This window comes from Hippopotamus amphibius, chromosome 4 (assembly GCF_030028045.1).
Source record: "Hippopotamus amphibius kiboko isolate mHipAmp2 chromosome 4, mHipAmp2.hap2, whole genome shotgun sequence".
Lineage (NCBI taxonomy): Eukaryota > Metazoa > Chordata > Mammalia > Artiodactyla > Hippopotamidae > Hippopotamus > Hippopotamus amphibius.
This window is the reverse complement of record NC_080189.1, coordinates 145717143-145738650: the sequence shown is the minus strand read 5'-3', so window position 1 is coordinate 145738650 and position 21508 is coordinate 145717143. Positions and strand designations below refer to the sequence as shown.

Sequence of the window (21508 nt, the reverse complement as noted above, 5' to 3'; positions counted from 1 at the left end):
CACTACCACAATTTGTAAAGTAACATAGGAGGACGTGTAAGTAATTTCGTATTTTAAGAACAGAGGAAAAGGCGTCAATACAAATTATCCTTGGAAGCTAACATTTCTTTTAATCCTATCTAACTGTGTCATCTTTAATCCTATCTAATTGTGTCACCAGTAAATATAATTACTGATATTGTATTAAAAAATGGCACCCACACTTCATTTTTCTTTTTTAAAATAATATTTTCAAAGTAGATATATTCTGTGATTCTATCCAAAAATTAATACCCAAATGAAATCACACACATACTCCAAAATTATCGACCTTTAGGAAAATATTTTACAGAGAAGGGGATCTTATATTTAACTTTTTATTATCTTTTTTTAAAAAAATTTACTCTCCTTAGAGCTACATTTTAAATGTCCATAGGGAGATACCTGCTCTATAGCAAAACAACTCAAAATTTCCATCTAAATATCACTCATTAAAAGGTAGTAACTGATATATGCAATTAAATTTTAAGATAACTAGTTTTCTTACAGATCTATTTATTACCTTTTCCTCAGAATAATCTAGAAAGGAGAAAGCATCACTCCAATGCATGCTACTTTGAGCACTTTCCAGGTGTGGTTTCCTGATCATTTCCACACCAGCAAAGGGAAACGACCAGGTGATGCTTTGCTGGAGAGCTATGGGTTATTCAGGTGAAAGCAGAGGTTTCTGCTTTAGGATTTAGACAGTAGGTCCAGTTCTTTCATTTCCTTTGCTCCTATGAACCTCATCTCTCTGAGGCCAGGAAGAAACCCGAACCAGAACTCATCACGAGCTCCCACCCCGAGTTCTGGGCCGGTGTTTGCCTCCAAGACCCACAAAACCACTTTAATTACGCTCCCTCGGGGGCCTCGGGCCCCCCGTGGAAAGGCCCAGAATGCCATTATCGCCCCTGGAGGGGCTGAAGGCGCTGGCTGCCGCCTGAGGCGGAGGTGGCCTCGCCCGGCGGGGAGCCGCTTCCTCTCATCCCGCTGCACCTCCCGCGCCCGCCGTGTGAAGAGTAGCACGTCCACTTCAAACAGACATCGGGCCTTGGCTCTGTTTGGGCTGAGGGGAGGGCTGGGGGTGCTGAGGAGCTGCAGATTCAAAGAGACGTCAGCTGGGATGACAGGCAGCGGCTCCAGCCCGCAGAGACTGAAGCGGCTGACAGGAGGCCCAGGGCTCCGCTTCCATCTCCTTCTGCGCCCCGGGGGTCTCTCCCTCCTGGGCCGGGGCTCTTTGAAGTCAGGGAGGATGGTTTTGACAACAGATGGGACAATCCGCTCCTGTTCAGTTTGGTCCGTGCAGACTAAATCCAAACAGAGTGGGGGGCAGTTTTGCCTCACGATAAAGAAACGCTGCGGTTTTGTTACACCCAACACATCCCCTTCCCAGGCCCCATGGAGGAATTCGGTTGACCCTCTCTAACCTTTAATAGATCCTGTCTCCACAGAAGAAAGAATCTGATTCTAACATAGCACTTACTGTTGTGGTGAGAGGATGTGCACTGAGGGTCAGCCCAGGCTGGATTTGAACTCCAGCTGCAGGACGCTGCGTGGCTTGGTAATGCCCACCATACACTGGTGGTGCCACCTTGGACCTCTCTCAGCCTCGTTTTTCTCACCTGTAAAATGGGCCTCATACCTGACCTTAGAGGTTGGGAAACGTCTGGAAAGAAATGTTGGTTACCCCAAAGTCCTCAATGTTATACGTGCACGTACCCACTCACACAGAGAATGGACATCTAAGGAAATTCCTCTCAGAGGCAAATTATCATTAACGATTGCTTTGCCAGTTTTCGTATATTGCTTTGAAATTTTTCCTAAAGCATACGGGTCACATTGTTTTCGGAACACTTTATCTGGTCTTGAACTAGGTCTGAGAGACTTTCGAAGCACAGCACTGTGATTTCACCCACTGGCACTTGGGACTGCAAATATAAAACACGGGGACCCTGCCCTTAGAAACCATATGGACCAGTAGAGCAATATGATGCATTGGAAAGAGCACACATCAGCTTTGGCCAGCGTTCAACTCCTCAAAAAAGTCCTTTAATTTCTCAGAGCCTCGTTGCCTCATTTGTAAAATGGGATCACAGTTAATTCACAGATAGTATGTGAAAGATCTGGCACGTAACAAATATTGGAGAACGACGGACTTCTTTCTCCGCCTTCATCATTTATCCGAGGTATTATTTAGGTGAGTGACGTTTACGTGGGCCCTTCCTTTTTTTGCATGGCCTCTGATTATGGAAAATTTCAAAACACAAAAATAGAGAGAATGGTATAATGAATTCCCATGAAACCATCACCCAGGTTAACAGATAAAAACAGATTACAAACAGGGCACATTTAGAAATAAGTATTTTGATAATTTGAAGATCAAAAGATATAAAATAGAGTTATAGATTAAAGCTGTATTCCCATCTTTAGTTTAATGCCAGGCATATAAGCACTCAATAAATGCCAGATATTATTATCACTGTTATCAATTACTTTTTTCTAAACATATCCAAAAACCTTTTACAGATCTTACATAATAAACCTTTCATCCAAAGGGTGCACATCATTTCCCGCAATCTTTACAGTACATCATGATGTGGGGGAGATGAAGTTCCCCTCAAGAAAAAGCAGTGGAGTGATTCTCGCAGCATCTCAGGACAAGACCCCAGTTACTGGTCCCATGGTTCTTGTTCTTGTGCACCAATGACTTTTTCCCTCGTGCTCTGTCTCGCCTGCTGAGCTTGGCAGTGAGCTCCTTGAGAGCTGGCCTGATGCCTGATGCAGCTTTACCTCTCCAGAGGAAGCAGCAGAACTGGGTGAGTGCTTAATGTTCAAAGTCATAGAGTCTGGAACAAAATACTATTAGGAAAAGAACTAGGTAAGCCAAATTAGCTTAAAAATTAGTTAAAGCATCCCAATGTCTAGACTGAGTTTCCTTTATTTGGGTTAGAGAGGGCTTTTCCATGAACAACTAAATCTACTATGTTACATAGATTAAAACTAACGGACCCTTTGGGCCATTATACACAGAAACACTGAAGCCAAGATCGAGAATTCAAAAAAACTCAGAAGTAAATTCTTGGCTTAATTAGTGTTGCTTCTTATTCAGTTTGAATTTAAACTCCTCAAGGACAGGGACAAATCCTACTTCCTCTCTAACTCCTTCAGAACAAAGCCAGGTACAAAGCAGATACTCACCAAAAGCTTGTTTAATTCGATCACCTTTCAAGGTAGATTGAGAGTGAATCCCGTCTGTGATGGACTGGCTTTGGAAATTTCTATAAATAGATATTTAGAAACAAAATTGGGTACTTTTCCAGTCGACTCCACTTTCAGAAACATCTTTTGTAAGTCTGTTTCTTTTAGGAAAATATTGAGGAAATAGGAAAAAGAGAAACCATGCCATTTTGGAAAAGACAAGAATAAGGTCTGATAAAGACAAAAGGCATTTGGGGTCGGTAGAGTTAAAACAAACTCAGACTGCCCAGCCTGTGTGAAGTTGACAAGAAACAGGGAATGACCCATTGGTCCATTATGGAGCTCAAAGCAACTTAATCAGCATTTCATCAATGAGACGACACCATGGGGTAGCCCAGCCAGGCCAACTGTCACTGTGTAAGAAGCCGTTGGTAGTTTTACCCCAAGAGCACGTCTACCTGAGCACATCTGTGTGTGATTTGTGTGTGCGCGTATCAGGATGAGGAATGGCAGAGGGCATCACTAATGTGGGATCCACGCGTTCTCCTTGCTTCCCATGGAATTCCTATGAAAATTCTTGAAAAATGGTTTCATTTTATTTTGTCATTTATTCACGTTTACTCCTTCATGATAGTTTGTAGCCCCTCAAGGAGTCCTAAGTACCTACGAGGAGTTTAATAAATGCTAGTTGAATTGGGGAGGTGCGAGGAGCAGAAATTGCTAACGTAATATTAAATAAATGGCTTTCCACTAAAGACATACTTTGGTGAGGGCTCTTCTAACTGAAGATGGTTCCTTTCCTATGCTATTGTTTATATGTGGAATCTAAAAAAAAGGGACACAAGTGAAATTATTTATAAAACAGAAATAGACTCACAGACAAAGAAAAACTTACAGTTACCAAAGGGGAGTAGGGGGAGGGATAAATTAGGAGTTTGGGATTAAAATATATTACATATAATATATATTTTACTATATATAAAATAGATAACCACAAGGGCCTACTGTACAGAACAGGGAACTATACTCAGTATCTTGTAATTACCTTTAATGTAAGAGAATGTAAAACTAAATCACTTTGATACACACCTGAAACTAACATGACATTGTAAATCAACTATATTTCAATAAATTTTTTAAAAAAATGGTTCCTTTCCAAAGATGGATGCATGTGGGCCCACTTCTCTGAGCGTAGAAAGTTTTACATTAAAAACTGTTACAACCTCAAGCCTTTCAGTCCTACTCAATTTGTACCTGGAAGAGACCCAAATATACTCTGAAAGACACAGGGCTCTTCCCAGAATTTTTCCAGGAAGCCAGGATCTTACCTCACCAACTGCTGTGGCTGCAGCTGCTTCAGTCAACACAAAGGGAGGGAAATCTGGGGCTGCTGCCCGACCAGTGTCCCTTCAAGCATCAAGCTGTCCCTTGCACCTGGGGGATTTCACTGGCTTAGGAAAAGCAACACAGAAAAAAAGCCCAGAGCTTACGAGTATACCTTTTCCTTCCGCTTTTAGCTCATTTCCAGATCAAAGAATTAAGTCTCTCTATTTTCAGTAGAGCTGAGGCCATTTTAGAATTGTAATGCATACCACTCTCTTAACCTGGACCAGTTGTGTCTTCTGACACTGTCCAAACTGTGTCACCTCTCTTTTCTCCCTCCTTCCTTTTTAAATATCCCCTCTCCTCTGAGGACCCTGAATAAGCATCTTGGCAATGGAAGGCAGTAGAAATTAAAGTGGATCTTTGGCATATCATATCCTGTTGAAGAAAAACAGAAAACTGAGAGCTATCTAGCATGTGACCCAAGCGGGGACTTTTTGACTGTTAGTAATCTAAGAAGGGAAGCATGCAGACGTTCCTATGCTCGCTAGGTAACTGCTAGAATTCTCGGTCTTTACAAAAAGTTTGTCATCCCGTCCAATTTGTCTTCTAAGAAAGACTGAAATTAGCTCTTTACCTTTGCCCCATCATCACAGAGAACAAAACCCCAAAGCTAGGTGATTACGTTTCCGGCCCCTGCATATCCCTTCTGCCCACTGTGTCCTGACTGGAGCCTGTCCGAAGAAAGTGAATAATGAGGGTTCGTTTTCTTTTGACCCAATTGTTTATGAACAAAACTCTTCCTTCTAGGAAAGGCAGCGACATTTATATTGCTGAAAATTCTCAGCCTCAACTCATCTATATTTCATCACTGTGCTACTCATTCAGGAAATGGGAACCATCAGAAGTTTCCCTTTTTTTTAAATTGCCTCCAGATGTGGCATACAAAGAATCTTTATTAAAATATCACACAGTAGCCAATGCCCTACAAGTTTTTCTTCTGACACGTTGGTCAGAAGATGAATAACAAACCACTGATCATAGAAAAAGAGCTCTAGGTGTTATCTGGGAACACTTTCAAAATTGCAAAGGCCCTCACCTGCCCCCAGAGCCTCCAGCCATCTTGCCTTCCCTTGTCTTTTTTCCATAGCGTTTAACACATTATTACACTATATGCTTATTTATTATGTTCATTATTTATGGCTTGTCTCTCTTGCTAGAATCATGCTCCATTAAAGCAAGGGATCTTTGTTTTGTTCACGGATGTATCCCAAGGGCCTAGAACTGTGCCTGGCATTCTATGCCTGCTCAAATAAATGTTTGTTGAGTGAATGAATGAACGAGTCAGTTTGTCAATTCTTATTGTGTTTAATTTTTAATTTTTCTTTTATTTTTTAAGTTTTTATTGGAGTATAGCTGATTTACAGTGTTGTGTTTGTCAAGTCTTATTAGGTCAAAAGCTCCAGGCCTCACCTCACTAGTGCCACATGTCCTATTCCACACAGGTATCAGAAGGATAATCCCAATCTTAATTCCTGATGCACTTTGTCTCGCCCCTGTCACACTGCTTCTCTTCTGAGGGTATCTATTTTTGTCAATGACAACACAATCTACCAGCCCTAACACTAAAATTCTTATTCTGTTACACTTCCCACTTCATCTCTCAGATCACTAAGTCATCAAATTCCTGAAGAGGCTTCCTTTCAAATCTCTCTCTGATTTGTCCCTTCTTCTCTATTCTCCCTAGTCTACACAATTATCACCTCAAATAGATTCCTAATTGATCTTTCAGCCTCTAGTCTCTCCCCCCTACAGGGCCTTTTGCACATCATAAGCATCGTTTGGAACACATCAGTCCTCTTCCAAAGCCAGCTGTGATCTGGCCCACCTTGCAAACCTGGCCTTCCTGAGTGGTCAAATGGTCAGGAGTTAAGTCTTGAAAAAACAGAAAGTGTTGCATAGGCAGATGAGTTATGATACGTAGGGGGAGGGGAGAGGATCACAGCTGTCAGGCTGAGGAACTTGAACCCCATCCTGGAGACTGACTGGAGACAGAATTCATGGTCTAATTGCAAGATATTTCTGACTATTAATTCAACAACTATCTGCTGTGTGCCCACTGTATCTCTGGCAGTGCTGAAGCTTCTGGGGCTACAGCAGGGAATAGTTTTTCTTGGAATTCTGGGGCAGGTAGAGAGAAAGCACCAAAGAGCAATAACAAGCCACCCACAGCCTGTTCTTGGGCTCACCTGTTCCCTTCTCCCGGCCCCAGACACTCTCAGGTTTAACATGAGCACTGTCAGCCAGGCCAGTCATCACTACACCTGCGCTCCTGCCCAAAGCTGCTGCTGCTGCCGAAGACCTGGGCCACAGGCTAGCTAGGAAAAAGAAATGTTTCCTGTAAGTCACGAGTCAGCAAACTTTTTCTGTGAACAGCCAGATTGGAAATATTTTAGGCTGTGGACCTTACAGAGACTATCACAAGGACTCAACTGTAACACACAAGCAGCCACAGGCAGCACTTAGACAAGTGGGCATGGCTGTGTGCCAATAAAACCTTATTTACAAATCAGGTTGTGGGCAGATTTGATCAGTTAGTTCACTGACCTCTGCTCTAAGATATTAGGACATTTCAAATCTAATGCTTTGTTTTATGTTTTTGTTTTTTATAAATTTATTTATTTTATTTGTTTATTTATTGGCTATGTTGGGTCTTCGTTGCTGTGCATGGGCTTTCTCTAGTTGCAGCAAGCGGGGGCTGCTCTTCATTGTGGTGCTCAGGCTTCTCACTTCCATGACTTCTTTTGTTGCAGAGCACTGGCTCTAGGCACGCGGGCTTCAGTAGTTGTGGCACATGGGCTCAGCAGTTGTGGCTCTTGGGCTCTAGAGAGCAGGCTCAGTAGTTGTGGCGCACAGGCTTAGTTGCTTTGCAGCATGCAGGATCTTCCCAGCCCAGGGATCGAACCTGTGTTCCCTGCGTTGGCAGGCAGATTCTTAACCACTGTGCCACCAGGGAAGTCCCTAATGCTTTGTTTTAATTAGGGAAGGTAGCATGGAGGAATGTAAAGACAATTAGTTTTGGAGCTCAGAAAACTGGAAAAGAATTCCAACTTTACAACAAAACTTGCGGCATCAGGAAAATAAACTACAGTTTCCTAAAACATAATATGAGAAGCAGCATAGCACAGAGGCCTGTAGAGTCCGTCTGCCTGGTTTCAAATCCCAGCTCTTCCACTTTCTATTTTTGTGATTTGGGGCAAGTTTCTTAATCACTCTAAGCTTCAGTCTCCTCAGCTGTTTTCATGGGGATGAACAATGAAACCCTCCTCATTTTGAGGATTAAGTGAGATCATGCATATTAAGTGCCTGGAACAGAGTAGGCACTTGATAACTGTTAGCTATCATTATTGCTCCTATTCCTGTAGCATTACTGTGACTTTCCTAAGGAATGGCTATTGAGACATTACATGTACAAGTATTTGTTTTCTTCTTTCAGAGACTGAAAACAGAGAGCGGTTGTTCTGTTCTCACACTTCAAATATTTTTCACACAACAGGTCGCTGAAGTCACCTTGTAAAGCAGCCCCTGCTTTTTCTGATGATTGCCTGTAAGTGGATTTCAAATTCTGGAGATTATCATGCATAATATATTATGCTTATGTCAGGATTAAAATTTTTCCATTGATTCTTCTCTTGCCTTGATGAAGGTTGGACAGGACTTTGTTGGACAGGACTTTGTCTCCAGAAGAGGCTGCTTTTGCTTTTTCCAAATTGTGAGCGCAAAGAATTTTTCAGGCTTAGTGTCTTTACATCAACGTATGTGGTTTTTGTCTCCAATTACAACCAAGTTAAAATCATCCAATACACACTAAACTTCCCTTCTCAAGTTAGACGTAAGTGTGTCCCAATCCATTCAACACTATCAGGAGAAAACAGGACTGGATTTTGGGTGTCTCCACCCAGAGCACCCTGTCCTCCTGGCAATTGGTGCCAAAACTGAGGAAAGAAAGTAGATTCATGAGCCCAAGGAAACCTTTTACTCCAGGGTGCTGGAACCAGAGTTTAATTATAATGCTGTAACCTTTCAAAGCACACACACAAAAATAGATATTATCTTTCACACTGTATGGCACACATCAAGAATAATACTGCTCCAAAGTACATTCAAGCAAAGATGGTCTTATTTGAGCGAGAATCTGTAGGATCACTTTTGTTGTCTGTTGTTCTTTACTAAAATGCATCTCAGAAATCTTCATGGCTCTTTCACATAAAGATCCTTTGAGCCGGGAGTGTGGACTGTTCCCTCCTGGTCATGTCACCACTAGTAAGCACAGTGGCCTTCTCCTGGCCTGCTCGGAGAGTGGCGAGCTGCATTTCAGGTTGTCTCAGACAATCCAAGCGACTGCATAGGTCTGCTCTTTGTTAGAAGTAATCAGCTACAGGGGCAGAGGCGGTAAACAGTAATTAATATGCAAATTTGCAAGTAACTTGCCTCTTGGTGCTGAGGTTTCTTTGTTTGTTTGCACAGTTGTGGACAAAATGGGGTTTGTCTTTGCCGTAATTAGCAGGATAAAAATAAAATTATGACGTTAATTGTTAGCTGGCTTTTTAAAAATGGTAGTATACCCCTGCTGTGCCTGAGATGCTGCAGCTCGGTAGGGGGTTCCTTCAAAAATGAATTTTAAAATGCCGAAATACCCATTTTAATTAAAAGGCAAACACTGAAATGAGTTTGTCACTTCAAAAATCATAGTTACCGGGCAACAAATCATCAATGCATATATTAACAATTAGTATTTGTACGTCAGTTGACCTTATCTCAATGCAAAAAAAAAAAAAATCACTCCTTTATAATAATAATGAAGAGTAATATTTATTAAGTGCTCTGCACCAGGCACTGTGTTAAGCACTTTTCTTGCATTATTTCAATGAATCCTAGTAGCGGACAGACTGGGTGGTGTTATTAATATCCACATACGTGGAAGCCAACGCTTTAAGATAGGTTTTTCTGAGTCTGCTCTCTAATTGTGGTGTCTTCAAGATTTTATTTGCAGCTCTCATTTCTTTTCTTTTCTGTTTCTCTCTTCTCTGAGTTTTTACCATTTGGCTGGTTTCAACTAATTCTTCACAGCATACTGCTGATGGCCTAAATTTTGTCTCTACCTTTGACCTGTCTACTACATTCTAGTTTCTCATCAGATTCTTGCTTCTGCTACCAAGTAAAGCCCACATTCCTTAGGCTGGCATCAAAGGCTCTCCACAATCTGGCCAGTTAACTTCCAACTTTTATTTCCCATTTTATTCTTTCATTGTTCAACTCAACTCCCATTATTTAGTGCTAATTGGCAGAGTCATTTTATTTGTTCCTGGGGGTGAGATAGGATGGGAAAGAGGGGAAAGTGAAATTTTAAAAAGCACCAGTTCTCAAGGAGGTTCTGGTGAGAATTCAAACGAAACAATGATCAGCTTCTAAATGAAGACTTTTGATTGCCTTCTATAAAGAGAAGTAGGAATAGGAACCCAGTGCCTCTCTCTTTTGGTACCACAGCCCAGTGCCTTAGCTACAGCATGTAGCGGGATGCCACAAAGCCCTTGGCAATGATTTTCTTCAAGCTTGATGCACATATTCCTGAAGCTCTCCCTTTCCTTCCAAGTCTCAGCTCTAGGTTGCCTTGCTCAAAAAGCCTCCTCTGCTTTTCCCAAGCACGAGGCATCCTTCTGTCCCATTCCCACTAGAGCCTTCCTTTGACAATTACATGATCTCATACCACGGTGTAATTTCATGTTTACCTGGCTGTCTCCCCACTAAACTGTGGACACCTTGAGGTTAGAAAAAGGATCTTTATGTCTTCCATGCCTAGAAGAGTGCTGGCACCTAATTGGCACTAGTTGATCTTTGCAAGCAGCCACAGTGTCAGACCTACTAACAAACGCGGAAAGTGCCTTCAGAGAGGAAATTAACAATTCAAAGCAGAGGCCAGTGAAAAGGAACCTGGAGGAGTAGCTGGGGAAAAGCTACCTCCTGGCTGGCAGGGGCAACTGATCTCCAAACCTCCAGCCGATTACTGAAGGCTGGGAATGGGAGTGGCTGCAAAAGCAAGGCTTAGCAAAATGACTTTATAAACTGCTCCATTCCAGGACTTTATGAAACAAAATACCCCAGGTACTGCCCTTTGAATCTTTGAATCTGGCAACTTTAGGCAGGTTCTTTGGGAAGAGTAGGAGTAATATTTATTATATTAATATACTATATTATATATTATATACCATATAATATTATATATATTATATACTATAATATTAAGAGTAGGAGTATATTTATATAATCTTTTAAGAGATGGTGAAATAATGGAGCCAATTTCCTCAATACTGCCACAGTAGCCATTAGAAGTCTGTAAAACTTGACTTCAGGGAATGTTCAAAGGGATACACACCATCAGCACGAGAGCTGTGAGGTCCCTTCCTCACATAGAGCTTTTTCTCATACAGCTGTGGCTCCCTCGTGCAGGGCCAGAGACAGTCAAGGCAGGAGGCAAAAGAAGGGATTATGAGAAGAAGGAAAGCATCCCCAGGTTTTCATTGTGCCTTCAACCTCCCACTCTTCCCCTTATAAGACCCTCTCCCATCAGTCACAGAAGAGCACCACAGCATCAGTTATTCTCAAAGGATGGGAGAGTGCCCCCCCAAACATACACTGTTGGGGTATAGACTGAAAAATCCTGAGTTATTCTGCTGGTACTAATACTACAATGCCCCTAACCCCCCAGGATTGACCTACACACGTCCATTGTTCCATTTTCCATACTTCCACTCCACCTCTTTCTAAAGCCTTGGTGCAGGGTGCCGGGTTTAAAGGGGTGGGAACCGAGGAGGAGCAAGGCTCTTTGGAAGCCGGCATCTGTTGACCAGCTTCTGCTGTCCAGCGAGGGCAATCTGAATTCTCCGCCCTCTCCATCCTCTTCATCCAGAACAGGGCCACTTTTATAATTTTATTTTTTGGTACTCCACATGGAAGTTCAATTCTAAAAAGAGGGAGGCTTCTGTTGCTTACAGGAGAAAAAAAAAAGAAAGAAAACCATGGCTCTAACCTCACTCGTGCATCGAGCAGTGAAGTGTATCGGTTCAGAGAAGGGATTCAGGACCAAATAGCCAGGGCTGGATCCTAGGCTGGTTATTTACTTGCTGCATGACTTTGGGCAAGTTTCTTAAGTTCTTATTTTCTTTACCTGCAGCTTGTGATTAATGACTGTACAGACCTCAAAGGGTCACTGTGAGGATTCAATGAGTTAATGTACATGCACATTGAAGACAGTACGGGGACATAGCATGGGCGGTGTGCTTTCTTTTACTGTCATTACAACGTGGCCTCCATGAGGATGAGGAATTTTGCTATTTTGTTTGTTTCTGCATCCCAAGCGCCTAAACCAGTCCCTGGCGCATAGAACGCACTTGACGAATAATCGTTGAATGGCTCGAATGAATACGTCGGCTGCCATCAGTCCTTGCAGCTTTGAACGCCACAAAGTGACATCACTTTTAACTGTCCCCTGGCCTCACTCCTAACAATTGCTCCCTGGTCCTCTGGTGTCCTGCGGCCTATGAAGGGGGTACACGTCCTGGGAGAAGTGGCGCTGCAATGAGAAGGACAAGGCAAGTTCTGGGACCAGCTCTGCCCCTCCTATACCTGTGGTCTCCACTTCTCTGAACGATAACATGCGAGGGTTGGAACCAGAAGATCTGCTTACGTATCTCAGCCAGGAGACTGACCGTGAAGACAACTGACCACTGACTAGAAGTGAAACTGGGGGGCTTGGCTGGTAAAACTAGGTAGGCTCAGAGAGTCCTGCTCCCAGAAAATGTGTTCAACCATAAAAATGTTCCAAAGCACCACTGAAAACTATTCTGAAAATCTGTACTTCTTCTTCTGTATGCTGCTCCTCCATGACAACCCGTTGTTTTATTACAATTTTCACTCAGAGTTGATGCAGAAAAGGGGTGCTGACCTGAAAATTGATATGCTCCTCTGAAGACCTTGAAAACCCGTGGGCTCTGTGTGGCCACGGAAGGGATGTTCATCGTTGCCACCCCTCACCTGGGAAAGAAGCAAGTCTGCGGAACAGCACACTCAAGACTCATTACTGTCAGTTCAGTGAAATTACATGTATTAGCACTCAGATTAGATTGTTTACATAATGACAATTACTACAAGAGGGAAGGCGGCACTGAAATGTGCCTGTGCGGTTGACACAAGTGACTAATGAAGAGCCCACACCACACATGGAGCACAGGATGAGCCTCTCACCTGGCATCCACGAGGACGCTGAGGCAAGGTGCATACTATTACTGGTGGTGTGGCAAGCTTCAGTGAACACGGAGCTAACGGAACTCCTTGTCAGACAATCTCATGTTACCTGGTCCCAGCAAAGAATCCAATCTCCATTCTTCCCTTGTCACAGACTAAGCTTGACCTGTGGGATTAAGGTCATGACTTACTTCAAGAAACCCTCAAATCATTTTTGAAACTTACACAGTTCTGCTCTGAGAGACACGGAATGTTGTTCTTTCCTCTAAGGCAGCCAACCCCAACCTTTCTGGCACCAGGGACCAGTTTCATGGAAGACAGTTTTTCCACGGACGGAGGTGGGGCGGGGATGGTTCAGCCAGTAAGTGATGGGGAGGCAGATGAAGCTTGGCTTGCTCACCTGCTGCTCACCTCCTGCTGTGTGGCCCACTTCCTAACAAGCCGAGGACCAGTACTAGTCCATGGCCTGGGGCTTGGGGACCCCTGCTCTAAGATATGGTGCCTATGCCTAGCAGGACTTCAACATATAGCAAACCAACTCAGCTCTTTATAATACAAAGTTACCTTCCCATTGACACACTGTTGGCTTACCAGCTCCAAGAAAGTATTAGTGGTCCAAGTGGTTTATTCTCTGAACTCAATGAGACTTTGTTTAGCATTAAAGCCTGGTCTAAACAGTTCTGACCTAGATTTCTTGCATGTTTGGAGATTATCAGTCTTTTTTTTTTTTTTCTGTAACAGATTCCAGTTATGTGCCCTGGCTTAAGAGGAAGCCATTCTATTGCTACCTGTTGGCTTTCCAGCCTCTCTCTGAAACTCCTTCTATCTGCTCTGACTTGTGTCTGACACCTTTTGAACATTCATTCTCTCATTCAGTAAACGATCATTGAGCATGATGTATGCATTGTACACTGAGCTGAAAAATACAGCCCCTGATGTCTTTCTGGTGGCCACCATCTCTGCTGCTGCTTCTTCCCTCACCTCAGTCCACCTTGACATGAGTAGTCCAACTTTTATCTCCTCGTTATTTTTATTATGTTAATACTACACATTCACCACAAAACAAATAAGAAATATAGATAAGAAGAAAGAAAAAAAGATAATTGAAACTTGAAATCATTTGATCATTGCTTTTCCTTTCCAGGTAAGCAGATATTATAATACCAGATACATCATACAAGGGGCAAATGTATTTTTGTTTCTTCGTTTAACTTTTTTTTTAAGTGATTTATCAATTAAAAAATTTTTTTTTAATTTATTTTATTTTTGGCTGCATTGGGTCTTCATTGCTGTGCATGGGCTTTCTCTAGTTGTGAGGAGTGGGGGCTACTCTTCGTTGCGGTGCGAGGGCTTCTCAGCGCGGTGGCTTCTCTTCTTGCGGAGCACGGGCTCTAGGAGCATGGGCTTCAGTAGTTGTGGAGCATGACTCAGTAGTTGTGGCTCGAGGGCTTAGTTGCTCCGCAGCATGTGGCATCTTCCCGGAACAGGGATCGAACCCATGTCCCCTGCATGGGCAGGCGGATTCTTAACCACTGCACCAACAGGGAAGTCCTTCATTTAACTTTTTATTTGAAAATAATTATAAACTCACAGAAAGTTGCAAAAATAATACACTTCACCCAGTTTGCCCAGTCATCATCTTATATAGCTATAGTGTAATGAAACAGAAATAAACAATTTACGAAAGAGCTCAAAACATTGGTAACTACAATGTGATATCAAAACCAGGAAGTTGCACTCGTGTGTGTGGGGGGTGTGTGTGTGTGTGTGCGCACGCGTAGTTCTATGAAATTTTATCACCTGTGTAGATTCACATACTCACTGCCACAATACACAAGATACACAACTGTTTCATCACCATCAAGGAACTCCCTCATGCTACTTCTTTATAGTTGCACTCACCTGTCTCTAACACTTGCCTACCACCAATATGTCCTACATACCTATAATTTTGTCCTTTTGAGAATATTACAGAAATAGAATCACGCAGTATGTGACCTACGGAGATTAGCTTTTTAAATTCAGCATAATGCTCTTAAGATCCATCCAAGTTGTTGCATGGATCAATATGTCATTCCTTTCTCTTATGAGTACTACTCCTCGGTAAGGATGTACCACAGCTTATTTAACCATTGAAGGACACGGGGGTTGTTTCTGATTTTTATCTTTTACAAATAAAGCTTCTATAAACACTGGTGTAAATGTCTTTGAGCATAAGTTTTTATTTCTCTGGGATAAATGCCCAAGTACAATTACTGGGTTTCATGGTAAATGCATTTTTAGTTTGATAAGAAATTGCCAAACTATTTTCCAGAATGGCTGTATCAGACATCTAGTTTCTCCACTTTCTCACCAGCACTTGGTATTGTCACTATTTTTATTTTAGCTATTTTCAGTTACAAGGCATTTTTAATAGCAACAGAATCTCAGAAAGCATGGAGATAAACACAATGAAACTTAACTTCCTAACTACTTTATCAAAAAAAAAAACTAATAATTTTCACTTCCAATATGCAAGTTTTGCTTGATGATGTTTATATCAGATTCTACCTCATTAAATATAACTTTAGATTTTTACCTAAAAAAAAAAAACAATAGAAGAGGTCAGCCTGGCATGGAAAATTAATTCATAAGGTGTCACATTATAAGAACACTAATTGAGGATATTTTGAAGAGTGTGCAAGGCTTATGGGTTAAGCCTAGAATACTGGAGAGCAGAGCTTGCATTCTTCATCAGCAGGATGTCTCTCCTTGCTTGGGACTGTCCTGGTTTATGCCTGTTGTTCAGTATCTCATGAGGATTTAGAATCTTTTCTGGATTTTTCATTTTTAAACAAAGTATAATCAGCAACTGTTGCATTAGAATAAGCTGGAGTAGATTTAAGAGAACTCCGTCAGAGCCAGAGAGATGCTGGGATCGATGAGAAACATGAGACACAGAGACATGTTACTGTAACATATGTGAAGAGTCTAGAGATTAAGTTCCTACATGGTGGTTTAGCTATTAATTGTAAATCTACAACTATTTAGTTTGTTTTTAACATGTTTAGGCTGCAATAAATCCTTTTGACGGCAATAAATTCAATAAAAATGGAGTATATTTAGTGGAAAATTAAGTACATCCAAGAAAGTTGATGATGAACATGTTTCTTGGACAAAACGTTTGTTGACATTTATCCTTCACCATATGGGTGTCACAGTGATATCACTGACCACATGAAAGCTGGAAGACTAAATCTGCTAAGGAACCATCAGTATCATTGCTTAATAGTTATTTTAAGAAGAATGCACTGGGAAAAAAAGTTAACCACTAAAGCTTTGGAAGGTGCATTTACACTCACTCTGTGAAGCATGTGTTTAGATCACGTTTAAATCAAATAACTGTCCTTCTAAACACATTTCAATATATTCTTAATTCCAAGTTTTCTTGTGTACATAGAAAAAGTAAAACGAGAGATGTTACATGTTATCTCCATCAATAGAATCACAATTAAATGCCTCCAGTTTTATATTAGTGTCATCATTTCCTTCAAATAGAAAAATCTTTTAATTGCAATATTGGTTCAACGTTTTTCATCCAATTCATGGAATCAAAGTAGAGGTTTTACATGTTGATACCTCTACATCCGATATTATTGTGAGTGCTACCAAAAATGCCATTTAAAAGTTTGGCACTTAAAATAAAAATTTTTTGGTGATAATAATTCAAGTTTTGGTGGAGCAAAACATCATGGTAAAGACTGTGTTCTCTAGTTATGGAGCAGAAATGTATAACAATTAGTGTAGTACTCATGTAATTTATACAGTAGTTACACCCAAAGAAGATTCAGTTAGCAAAATGGACAAATACAATTACCTATACATAGCATTACTGAGTTACAAACCTGATATAAAAGACTCTAAATTAGGGCTTCCTAGGTGGCACAGTGGTTAAGAATCTTCCTGCCAATGCAGAGGTCACAGGTTCGATCCCAGCTCCAGGAAGATTCCCACATGCCTCGGAGCAACTAAGCCCGTGTGCCAAAAAAAAAAAAAGACTCTAAGTTACACCAGAATGGCGCTGTATGCTTTCTCTCCTTCCTGTCTGATATAAGATTTTAGAAATGCTTGAGTCCTTGAAGAACTATTTTTATATCAATATAAGTGCCCATCAGTGGCATTAAACATTTTTATAAACAAGTTTTCCGAATTTGGGCTCCATTTCACTCAAAATTAGCTAGAAATATTTAATCAAAGTATTTATTGAATGGAATGCCAAATAGTTCAGCTTCTGAAGTTTAATGAAATCACAATTACCAAAAACAAAGCTTACAAATAGAAAGATATTGAAATGGATCCCTATACAAGCAAGAGAGAAAGTGAACAACTCAAAAAGGAGAGTTTGAATAATCCCCAAGCATGATTTGAAATTCTGTGATTGTATCTGGGAATATATCATCTTGCAGAAAGTATCTTTTGATAAAGTATCTAAGGGTAAAGTACCTTTTTTAACTGGATAAACTTATATTTTGTTTCAGAAAGAAATTTAAGAAGGTCTACATTTTGGGGGCATTTAAATTCAGCAAAACAGTCAGAAGATTCATAAATGGTGAAAACTTTATTTAATGAGCTTTTGCTTATGAAATTATTTGTTGAAATAGTTACTGTAAATACAGACAAAAAGACAGTCTTTGTGAAAATATTTGGGTTGAAATATTCAGTTTGAAAGTTCAAATTAAAAATTTAAGTTGAAAATATATTTTATTTAGCAGAATTTGCTTGCTTTGCACTTAAGTGTCTCAGCATGTATAGAGAGTATTTTCTCAGAAAAGAGCCAAAGGTGCTAACAATTTTAAAATTTATTAATCTTAAAATGTAAACTTTAAGATGATTGTGAGCATTTATATGTGAATATTTAACTTAATAACACCATACTGAAAAAAAATACATCTGAAAAATAGTCAGCTTGATTATTAGAGAGAATACTATGAAACTGATTAAAGCACATGAATATATACCAAGACTAATTATTCAGATGATATCATTTCAAAGTTCACACAATAGATATAAATAACTTAAAATCTTTTTCCTCAGGACTTCCTAGGTGGCGCAGTGGGTAAGAATCCACCTACCAATGCAGGGGACACGGGTCTGAGCCCTGCCCCAGGAAGATACCACATGCCGCGGAGCAACTAAGCCTGTGTGCCACAACTATTGAGCCTGCGCTCTAGAGCCCGTGAGCCACAACTATTGAGCCCATGTGCTGCAACTACTGAAGCCCATGTGCCTAGAGCCCGTGCTCTGCAACAAGAGAGGCCACCGCAATGAGAAGCCCACGCACCACAATGAAGAGTAGCCACCGCTCGCCACAACTAGAGAAAGCCCGTGTGCAGCAACGAAGACCCAACACAGCCAATAAAATAAATAAATAAATAAATTTATAAAAAAAAAGTTTTCCTCATGTACACTGATCTATTTTTTTTATTCTTTAAAAATAATTTCTTTTTTGAAAATAGTTTTTGAACAGACTTTATAGGTCCACAATTTTAATAAAACTAATTTGTTGGTTAATAAATGTACTTTTTTAAAAAATTACATGATTAAGTTTTGGTACCCTTTCATTCTTAAAACTGTCCAGATTTGGATGATGAATTATATAATCACTCTATTCATAAGCAGGCATTTTCACACTGAAATTTAGTCCAAAAAGTGGACTGCAGCACATTCACATATACCCAGCTTAAATACACAGATGGTTTGATGGCTTGGGTGGCTTTGAATTAGGTTATCTTAAGACTGAATAATGGACTGACCACAGTACATGGGCCACATCAACAAGGGACAAAAGGTCTTCAAGGATGTCTGCCAAGTATTGGAGGATCCTTCCTCCCTTGTGGAGAAAGAGGGAAATTCAGTAACAAGAGTGGCTCTGAATTCAGTAACAAGAGCTGTCCTCTTACTGAATTCAGTCCCAAGAGGACAGCTATGTTTTTCACTGTACACAGAGCATAAAGGTAACAATGATGGTGTCCAATTCTACAGGGAGTTGAAGGAAGGGATCTTAAATAGTCCTTAAATACCACATTGCCCAGGAAAAGAAGAGGGACTCAGTCTCTGGACCTTCTTGCATGACAGCCCTCTGTCTGACCTTGCTTCACATGATACTCTGACTCCAACAATCCAAACTGTTGGGTTCTAGTGGAGCCACTGAAAGATTTACACAAGGCTGCACCCCAAAGAGATAGTCTTGGCACATTCGAGGACTAATTTGTAATTTCTCATAAACCTTTGCAGATTCAGAGAGCACCAAGCATAGTGGAAAGAATATAAATGTTGAAGCTAGATATCACTTCACCCGCTATGTTCTCTTGACCATCAGAACCCCTTACCTGTCAAATGAGAATGATAATAATAATACCTTGCACAAAAGAGAATAATTTGCACAGTGAGAATAATTTGCTATTGAAAATACAACTATTCCTACTTCCATCCCTAGGGAAGGAGACAGTTTCTCTAGGATTAGGTCAAGTTTTTGCCTAGTAGAACGCTTTAATGAGCACCCACACTCAAACCCTGGGCAGATGCCATGGTTTAGAAAAAATATCAGGAAAAAATAAAGAGGAAATTATAGATAAACTAAGTTTCAGTAGATATGGGAACTACTTAACCTGAAGTTCCCTGCTGTGAAACGCTATGGTCTGTAGACCCAGTGCGCTTCTACTATTACCCTAGGCACTTTAATAAATGTGTAGTCCATCTGATGGACTTGTAAGAAGTGGTATTTGGGGAAAATCTAGGACAGGGCTACCTTCGTGGGCACATGACCTGTGCAGTTGCACCCGCAGGCTTAGAAGGTCACATGCTTGGTTTAATGTTCTCCTGTCACCATCTTGAAATTTTTAATTATTTTTGACCAAGGCGCTCCTTATTTTCCTCTTGCACTGGGCCCTACAAATGATGGGGCCTGTTCCAGGAGCACCACCTGGGTTCTTTTATGGGGTCCATGGGTCTGTGGGACAAAACAAGGGAAAAGCTCCAAAGGCCAGATATTAATAATGGAGAATTCAGCAGGAACATGAAATCAGAGCTAGCAGTGACCATAATAATCTATCCCAATCTTGGTGAGAAAACGGTATTTCCATAGAAAATTAGGACACTCAAACCAATTTTATGTAAATTTGAAAGGCAGGGCAAGCCCTACATTATCTGTATTACATTAGCAATGATAGATAGATGATAGATAGGTAGGTAGATAGATAGATAAGCACTATTGTATGCAACTTGGCTTACACACGGTTATCCTCCTTATAAATAATCCATCCTTATAATCCATCCTTATAAATGATTGATATTGTTGTCATGTTAGGGTCATACCTGAGTAGCGGTGAGAAAGTGTGAGAAGTGTGAATACACATGCATACTTGTGCACACGCGTTGTGGGTGCTCCTCTAATTCTCTCTTCCAAATAGTACATCTCCAAATCTCCAAATCTTGGAATCTTAAATTCTACAAAATCTACTTACACGCACGTCACTTGTGCTGTGAATGATATTTTTCAGTCTACTTGTAGATTATCAGGATTTCCAGGGCCAGACCTATAACGAAAAGAAAGTGCTAATGAGAAAGCAGAAGGGTACAGGTAATGAAAGTTATACTTCTTTACAGTGTTTATGGAGAAACATTTTTAACAGGAATAGAGCCACAGCCCAGCCTTACTATGAATGTCATGACTGGAGCCATTTTCCCTTTGAGGACACTAGGGGACAGGAAGAACTCACTTTATTCCAAACACAGGAGAGGCTGAATACTTCCCTTGGATCTTCGGCCCTTGTTGATCTTATCCTGAAACACCTTTGTTTTTCCATTTGAGGATGAAGAAAATTCCTATCACAGATACAGCTTTCTTTGCTCGCTGGTAAAGTCATGTTAATGTCAAAATTGCCCAATAAAGGAAAACCCTTAAACTCTCAAAACAGGGATCTTTGACTTTGGGATATGATTCGATGATGTAAATAGGTGACATAAGACATTTTCTTGAGCATTACTCTACACTAAAGTGTCCCGAATGCATGAGAGAGTAGCTACTGGGTGCTCGCTAGCCTCATTTCTATTCTTATCCAGAAAAGAGAATGCGGTAGGAAGAATTTAAGATGACCCATCCACCCCCAAACCAATGACATCCTTGAGGGTCAGTGGGATCTGTAACTTGCTTCTAATCAGTGGAGTATAGAAAAGGCCATGGGACATCACTCCCATGACCGCTATGTTCTATGGTAAAAACGAAGAGATTTTTCAGATGTGATTAAGCTCTATAACCAATTGACTTCAAATTAATCAAAAAGACATTATCCTGGGTGGGCCTCACGAAACTGGGTGAGCCCTTTAAAAGAGAGTCTAGGGACTTCCCTGGTGGAGCAGTGGTTAAGAATCCGGCTGCCAGATGACTTTTACTTTATTTTTTGGGCTTCTTGGAATTTTCTGATTTAAAAAAATATATAAACACACGTTACTATTGTAATCATAAAAAAGTACAAATGTCAAAAAAAATAAGATACATTATTATTTCTTCACTGCTGTGATGCCTGACTAAATTAGTTTTATTTTTACAATTAAAAAAAAAAAAGGAATCCAGCTGCCAGTGCAGGGGACATGGGTTCAATTCCTGGTCCAGGAAGATCCCACATGCCAC

The 21508-nt window shown here is 40.8% G+C and overlaps 1 long non-coding RNA gene across 1 annotated transcript; it reads right to left on the bottom strand.

The window, feature by feature from the left end:
* Window positions 1-6597: 6597 nt before the first annotated feature.
* On the bottom strand, window positions 6598-20353 carry LOC130852626 (uncharacterized). Its single transcript, XR_009053385.1, has 3 exons — window positions 20343-20353; window positions 12841-13006; window positions 6598-6917 (listed from the first exon to the last, which is right to left on the bottom strand). It is a non-coding gene; the product is annotated as an uncharacterized LOC130852626 (long non-coding RNA).
* Between the last annotated feature and the right edge of the window lie 1155 nt (window positions 20354-21508).